Source organism: Acomys russatus, chromosome 28, assembly GCF_903995435.1.
Source record: "Acomys russatus chromosome 28, mAcoRus1.1, whole genome shotgun sequence".
Classification (NCBI taxonomy): Eukaryota; Metazoa; Chordata; class Mammalia; order Rodentia; family Muridae; genus Acomys; species Acomys russatus.
This window is the reverse complement of record NC_067164.1, coordinates 1,189,063-1,195,915: the sequence shown is the minus strand read 5'-3', so window position 1 is coordinate 1,195,915 and position 6,853 is coordinate 1,189,063.

Here is a 6,853-nt window from a genome sequence, read left to right as displayed (position 1 = left end):
GAAGTGGGCACAGGCTCACACCACTAACCAGGACGCTGTACATGACTGCTATCTGCCTAGGAAGAAAAACTTGGTCTCCTTTAGTGGAGTGTCACTGGTATAGCACACAGACTTCAGGAGCAGATGCCCAACACAGTAGAAACCCAGTGATGTTTCTGTAGACTTTTGATGCGCATTGCTTTGTTTGGAAAAACTTTTTTATTGGTCTTTTGCTTGTACGCGTGTATTTTCTATTTTATTATGTCTTTGTGGTTTTGTGTGTGTGTGTGTTTTGTTTTCTACATTTTTTTTTTTTTAAAGAGGGAGAAGGAGGGCCAGGCGTGGTGGCGCATGCCTTTAGTCCCAGCACTTGGGAGGCAGAGGCAGAGGCAGGTGGATTGCTGTGAGTTCGAGGCCAGCCTGGCCTACAAAGTGAGTCCAGGACAGCCAAGGCTACACAGAGAGACCCTGTCTCGAAAAACCTATAAAAAAAAAAAAAAAAAAAAAAAAAAAAAAAAGGGAGAAGGAAAGTGCTAGGAGCTAGGTGGGTAGGGAGAAGCTGGGGGAGGGAAAACCATGATTGTAATATATTGTATAAAAACATTTTTCCCCCAATAAAAAAGGCAGCTAGGCGTAGTGGCACACACCTTTAATCCTAGCACTTGGGAGGCAGAGGCAGGCAGATCTCTGTGAGTTCGAGGCCAGCCTGGTTTACAAATTCAGGACAGCCGGGGCTCTGTTACACAGAGAAACCCCATCTTAAGAAAAAACCAAACCAAACCAAACCAAACCAAACCAAAACAAAACCCAACAACAAAAAGGGATTGCTTAGGAAACAAAAGGTAACTGGATTTAAAGTGATTAATAAATTCCAGAAAAGAAGTATTCTTAGTAAAAACTATTAAAAGATGAGTCTGGTAGGTATTCAGAGAATCATGACGGAACTGAGAGTTGAAATCATCTCCGTCTTCAACTTTTCCCGGCAACCCCGCAGTCCTCCTCAGTTCTGTACCGCAACGAAGTCTTTGGGGCTTTACCTCAATGCCAGCTTGTTCTCTGTGTTTATTTTTAAATAAACACACAAGTACTTATTTCAGACTAGTGAGTTGTAGTTCCATTTCCTTTCTATTCCTTTAGTGTCAGGACCCCACGCCAATAACACGTGTGTAGCCTCAGAGTTGAGCAGACTCTCCTTCCTTTTGCAGTTTTCATGTGTATTAGGGTGTGCATGTATGTGGGCACAGTCTGTGGGTACAGGTGCACATGCACATGGGACCTGAGGCTGATGTGGAGACTCATCCCTGATGATCCTTCCACCTTATTCATTAACAAAGGGTGTCTCACTCAAGCCCAGAGCTTGCCAATGTGGCTAGTCTAGCTAGTTGGCTCGCCCTGGGATCCTCTGTCTCTCCTCTCTGAGATGGGGTTACTGGCAGACCACCATCCTGATACCTGCACTTACTTGGATTCTGGGGGGTTGGCGCCTCATTCTTCACACTGCCCATCACCCCTGAGCCATCACCCAGACCCTCAAAGATGTTCTCTTCTTTCTAGAAACCAGGTAGCTCAATGTCATATCACACACACACACACACACACACACACACACACACACACACACACACACACCCCTCACACCTGCCACTGTATCGTTTTGGTTGTTTTGGACTGTTTTCATGAGATTGTTGACCTGTAGGTTAGTGACTTCCTGCTTTTTCTCTTACTGCCAGTGGCTTCTCTGGCCCCTAGCATCCTTTTCTTGGTTAATGTGTGGAAGGGCAGGACATGTGGATAGGGTAAGTGATACCTTTTGGATCTTTTCTCCTTCTTTCCTCCCCCTTCCCTCTGCCCCTGGTTGCCCAGTGCTAGGATCATAGACCCATGCATTTTGTAGTGCCTGGCCTTTCATGTGGGTGCTAGGGATCTGAACTCAGGGCCTTGTGCTTGCGTATGGTAGTGTATATCTGTAGTTTTAGAACTTAAAAGGCAGCAAGATTGCTACATGTCTGGGGCCAGCCCAGGCTACATGAGCAGACCCTGTTTCAAAAGATTGAAAAGAAAAGAAAACAAACAAAGTTTAAAATGTAAAGTTAGGTTGTGAGGAGGATGATGTGAGTTGCTGTTTGCGTGCTGCTACGATCCATCTGTCCAGAACATTTACCATGTGGACTTTTTGTTTCCTTTACGTTTGTTGACCATGGCAGCTCTATAAGACTCTGTTAATTGGGACTGGCTTACAGGTTAGAGGTTCAGTCCATTGCCGTCATGACAGGGACCATGGTGGCACACAGGCAGACACAGTGCTGGAGAGGTAGCTGAGAGTTCTATCTCTGGATTGACAGGCAGCAGGAAGTGAGTGAGAGAGAGAGAGAGAGAGAGAGAGAGAGAGAGAGAGAGAGAGAGAGAGAGAGAGAGAGAGAGAGAGAGAGAGAGAGAGAGAGAGAGAGACTGGGCCTGGCTTGAGCACTTGAAGCCTCAAAGCCCACCCCCAGTGACACACTTCCTCCAACAAGGCCACGCCTCCTAATAGTGCCACTCTCTATGAGCCTATGGGGCCAGTGTCCTTCAAACCACCACACCATGATTCTCTGCACTGCAACATTTCATTGTATATCGCTCGAAAACAAACAAATAAACAAACAAACAAGGACACCCTCAAATGATCTGAAGCAATGATTCAATCCTGAGCAGTATCGGTGCCCTGAGGTTTTTTTTTTTTTTTCCCTCTGAGCACCATCTGTCTTAAACAGAAGAGGGCGGCCCAGGTGAGGCTGCCAGACTGTGGTCACCCTCAGTCCGCTGGCACCAAGGGCCACATGGAATCAAGATGGTTTTTCCTGTAAGTGTTACGATAGGCAGGGGTTGCTTGGCCTGAACCTCCCTCTCTGTCAGGTCTGAGCTGGAGCTGGCAGCTTGCAGAACAACACTGCTCTCCAGACCACCAAGTCCAACCTGGATGCAGTCAGCAGCTGGAGTCCCCAGGTAACCCTATCAGTATCCTGTAGCATTGTGTAGCGGTGGGAGGGCGTTTCAGATGTGAGTGGTCCATACATACATGGAGTCCATACTTGAACCCACTGACAGCCAGAGAAGGTCCTCCACAGCGACCTCCTACCCCACCAAATCTTTCCCCTTGTCATTTAGGCAGTTCTTCCAACCTTCTCCCCAGGTGACCTCCCTGTGTGTTTTCACTGGATTGGACGAGTTGGGTCACTCTCAGTCCATCACAGTGGAAGGAGAACAGGAGGGCCAGGGTTACTTTAACCCTCTGCTGCTTTGTCCCAAGGGTCCAAAGGACCCAATCACACGTCTATCGTCTGATACCTGAACAAGAAAAATGAAAAACTAGACTGAGTTTCTTAATACAAATAAGAGTGGAGTGGCTGTGGCTAGCCAGCCAGCAGCATTGTTCTGGAGTTTTCTATGCACATCTATTTTATTCCTTAATTGAGAAAAGAAGCTGCATTTTTGTCGTTAAGCCAGCCTCCTAATTATTCTGTCTTTTGAATAGAATCCATTCCATTCTTCTTCTGTGGAGTTCACCAAATTTCTGATTTACTAGGATGGATTGATTGTCTTTCCTGCTTCCCAGCTGCCATCCGAGGACTTGTTCCTCATCTTGTTCTTGGATCGTGGCCACTGTTTCTTGTGTGTCTCGCATCAAGCCTTATTCTTTTTTCACCCTAGTTTTGCTGAAGGACACCTTCAAGAAAATGTATTTATTCTGCCTTCTTCCTTGATTGATGGTTTAGATAGAAAAGTCTATGCTCAAATAAACTCATTTTGGAAGATTCTGAGACTGTACTCAGCAATTGTCTTATTTGAAATTAGATTTTTTTTTTTTTTTTTTGAGACAGGGTTTCTCTGTGTAGCCTTGGCTGACCTTGACTCGCTTTGTAGACCAGGCTGGCCTCGCACTCACAGAAATCCGCCTGCCTCTGCCTCCCAAGTGCTGGGATTAAAGGCGTGTGCCGCCACCACCACCCGGCTGAAATTAGATTGAAAAAGAAAAAAGATTTATTTGTGTTTTATGTGTATGGATGTTTTGCCTGGATGCGTGTCTGTGCACAAAGGCTGTGTAGTGCCTGGGGAGGCCAGAAGAGGGAGTAGGATCCTTTAGGATTGGAGGTATAGACAGTTATAAGCCACCATGTAGGTGCTGGGAAGTAGGTCCTCAGGAAGAGCAGAGCTGGGTCCATCATTTCAGCACTTTGAAATTGTATTGTTGATCCTCATTCCTGTCAGATTACTTAGGGATGCCCTTTTTTTTTTGCTTACTGTGAACACTTCACAGAAGCTTGCCTTCGTGGTCGTTCGTCTGCTCGTCTTATTTTGTGCGTCTCCTTACTATTTGGTCTTGTAGTCTGGTGTTTTTTTTCCTGGTATGTGGTTGGTCTGTAGGATACCCTTGACCTAAGAAGTGACAGCTGCATCACAAGTCTATTCCTCTTTGCTCCTGAGCGGGGAGTATTCCGGTGTGTAGGGTGTCGGGCTCATGTGTTTCCCAGGCTTCTCCTCAGCCTAGAGGCACAATGTTGAGTGCTATGTAGCCATTTCTATGAGTTTACCATTCTAGAAGCAGAGTCCCTGGTGGCAGGGAAGGATTGGCGTGGCAACAGGAAGCAGGCTGATCACATTTCATGCACATACAGGAAGAAGACAGGGCAGGAAATGAGGTGAGGCTGTAAGGCCCGCCTCCAGTGACACACTTCTTCCAGCAAGGGTCCGCCTCCTAAAGGGTCCACAACTTCCCTGGACAGTGCCATCAACAACGTGTCTACTTAACATGACCCTGTGGGGACATTCCTTACACAGCTTCCTCTCAGCTTTTTGTTTTATTGTTCTTTTTTAGTTGCTCAGGTCAAAAATCTTAACAGTTATCTCTAAACGTTCAGATTTTGTATTCTGCTCATTAGAAGGTCTGTGGGCTCATCCTTATTCTTTTAAAACACATGTAGTATCTTCTTTTTATTATTTCTGCTGCCACCACCCTGGTGCAGAGCACTGTCTTTGCCTGCCAGGGCCACTTGAAAAGCACTTTGGGAGGGTGCAACATAGGCTGGTGGCAGATTTATCTGAGGCTATTCCATTCACAGTGTCCTCAAGGGTCCTAATAACAGACTATACAGAGGCACAGAGAGCACAGCCAGGAGTGTGCTCCTCTTCTCCCTCAGATGAAGATTGGGGCAGAGGAAGAAGGTCACCTAGGTTGGTTTATCCTTAAGGTATATGAGAATACACACCCACACACCCACACACATACACAAAGTCTCTCTCATTCATATATATATATATATACACACACACACACACACACACACGTATATGTATATACACACACATATACATGTGTATACAAACACTCGAGTGGCCCATTGCTGTAGAAGGGAGAGTGGGTATCAGAATAATTTGGGGTGTCATAATTTAAATTAATGACCACCCAGTACTTCCTCTGTGTTGTATCTTTAAACATACTCGTATCTTCACAAACCCCTCTTTAGAAGGACCTTTATTTGAAGGGGTGAGGAATGAATATGATTGTGGGTGCATACATCCCATGGTGTGCAGGGGGCTGAGAACAATTTTGGGGTCGGTCCTTGCCTCTTTTCTTGTGTTTTGAGACAGGGTCTCTGTTGCTCCACTGCATACAGCCGGTCCACTGTGGGTGCTCTGCCTTTCCTGAGCACATGGGCCTGGTCTATATAAGAAGATAGGCTGGGCTGGGGTGCTGCACGCCTTTAATGCCAGCACTCGGGAGGCAGAGACAGGCAGATCTCTGTGAGTTTGAGGGCAGCCTAGGCTAACTGGCTAGCGGCCTTGGGGAGAAAGGATTCTCCTGCTCCGCTAGGATCCCATCTCTCCGAGGGATCCTGCTGTGTGTCCAGGTTTAAGATGAGTTTGGAGATTGGAACTCAGGTCTTCAAACATTTGGAGCAAATGCATTTACCCATTGAGCCATGGCTCTAGCCTTTACCATCTCCTTTTGAAAAGCTGAACTTTTACATTTCATCGTCTTAGAAACACAATAGATACAAGTTTTACAAAATTTGAAATAATGTCTCCCTCTTGCTTGAATGGCAGCCCAAGGTGTAAACATGACTTGTTAACATGGGCCGGGTGGTGCACTCTTGTAATCCCAGCACTCGGGAGGCAGAGGCAGGCAGATCTCGGAGTTTGAAGCCAGCCTGGTCTACAGCTTGAGGTCCAGTACAGCCACGATGCACAACAAAAATTCTGTTTTTGAAAAACAACAAACAAACAAACATGATGGTGTGGAAAACAGCTGAAATTTGAGGCAGCTGAGGGGCCCCTGCTTCTTTGCAGGAACCTCAGCACAGAGGATTGTGCTCGGTGGAAGATTCTTCGTTGACTCATGTGTCTTGTTGGCTGGTTAATGAGATGATTTTAGGTAACAGCCCCATCTAAACATCAGGAAGAATGATAGGACCTCACAGTTTGTTTATTTGGTTTGTTTTTTAAAAAAATCTGAATATGTAGAAATTTGAATAAACTAAAAAGCCAAAAACCCATCAGGTTTTGCTGAGTTTTGAAACCGTCCGTGTGTGATTTATAAGTCAAGGATGCTATTACTGTTTCTCCCTTGAATTTTTTTGGGGGGTGTATTTGTGTGAGGAAATGCAGTCTCCTTTCTCCTTCACTTTCTCTTGTGCTCCCCACTGACAGACCCCCATCCCATGCCCACTCCTTTCTGTCTCCCTTTCTGTCTCTCTGTCCCTAATGATCTCCTCTCGCCAACCTTTTCCCCACTGTCTGTCAGGGGAGGATTTTTACTGCGTTCAGCAGTTGACCTTTCTGTGGTGTCAGTACTGCTGTGTGAAAAACCACCCAAAAGTGGTGGTTTGAAATAAAACCA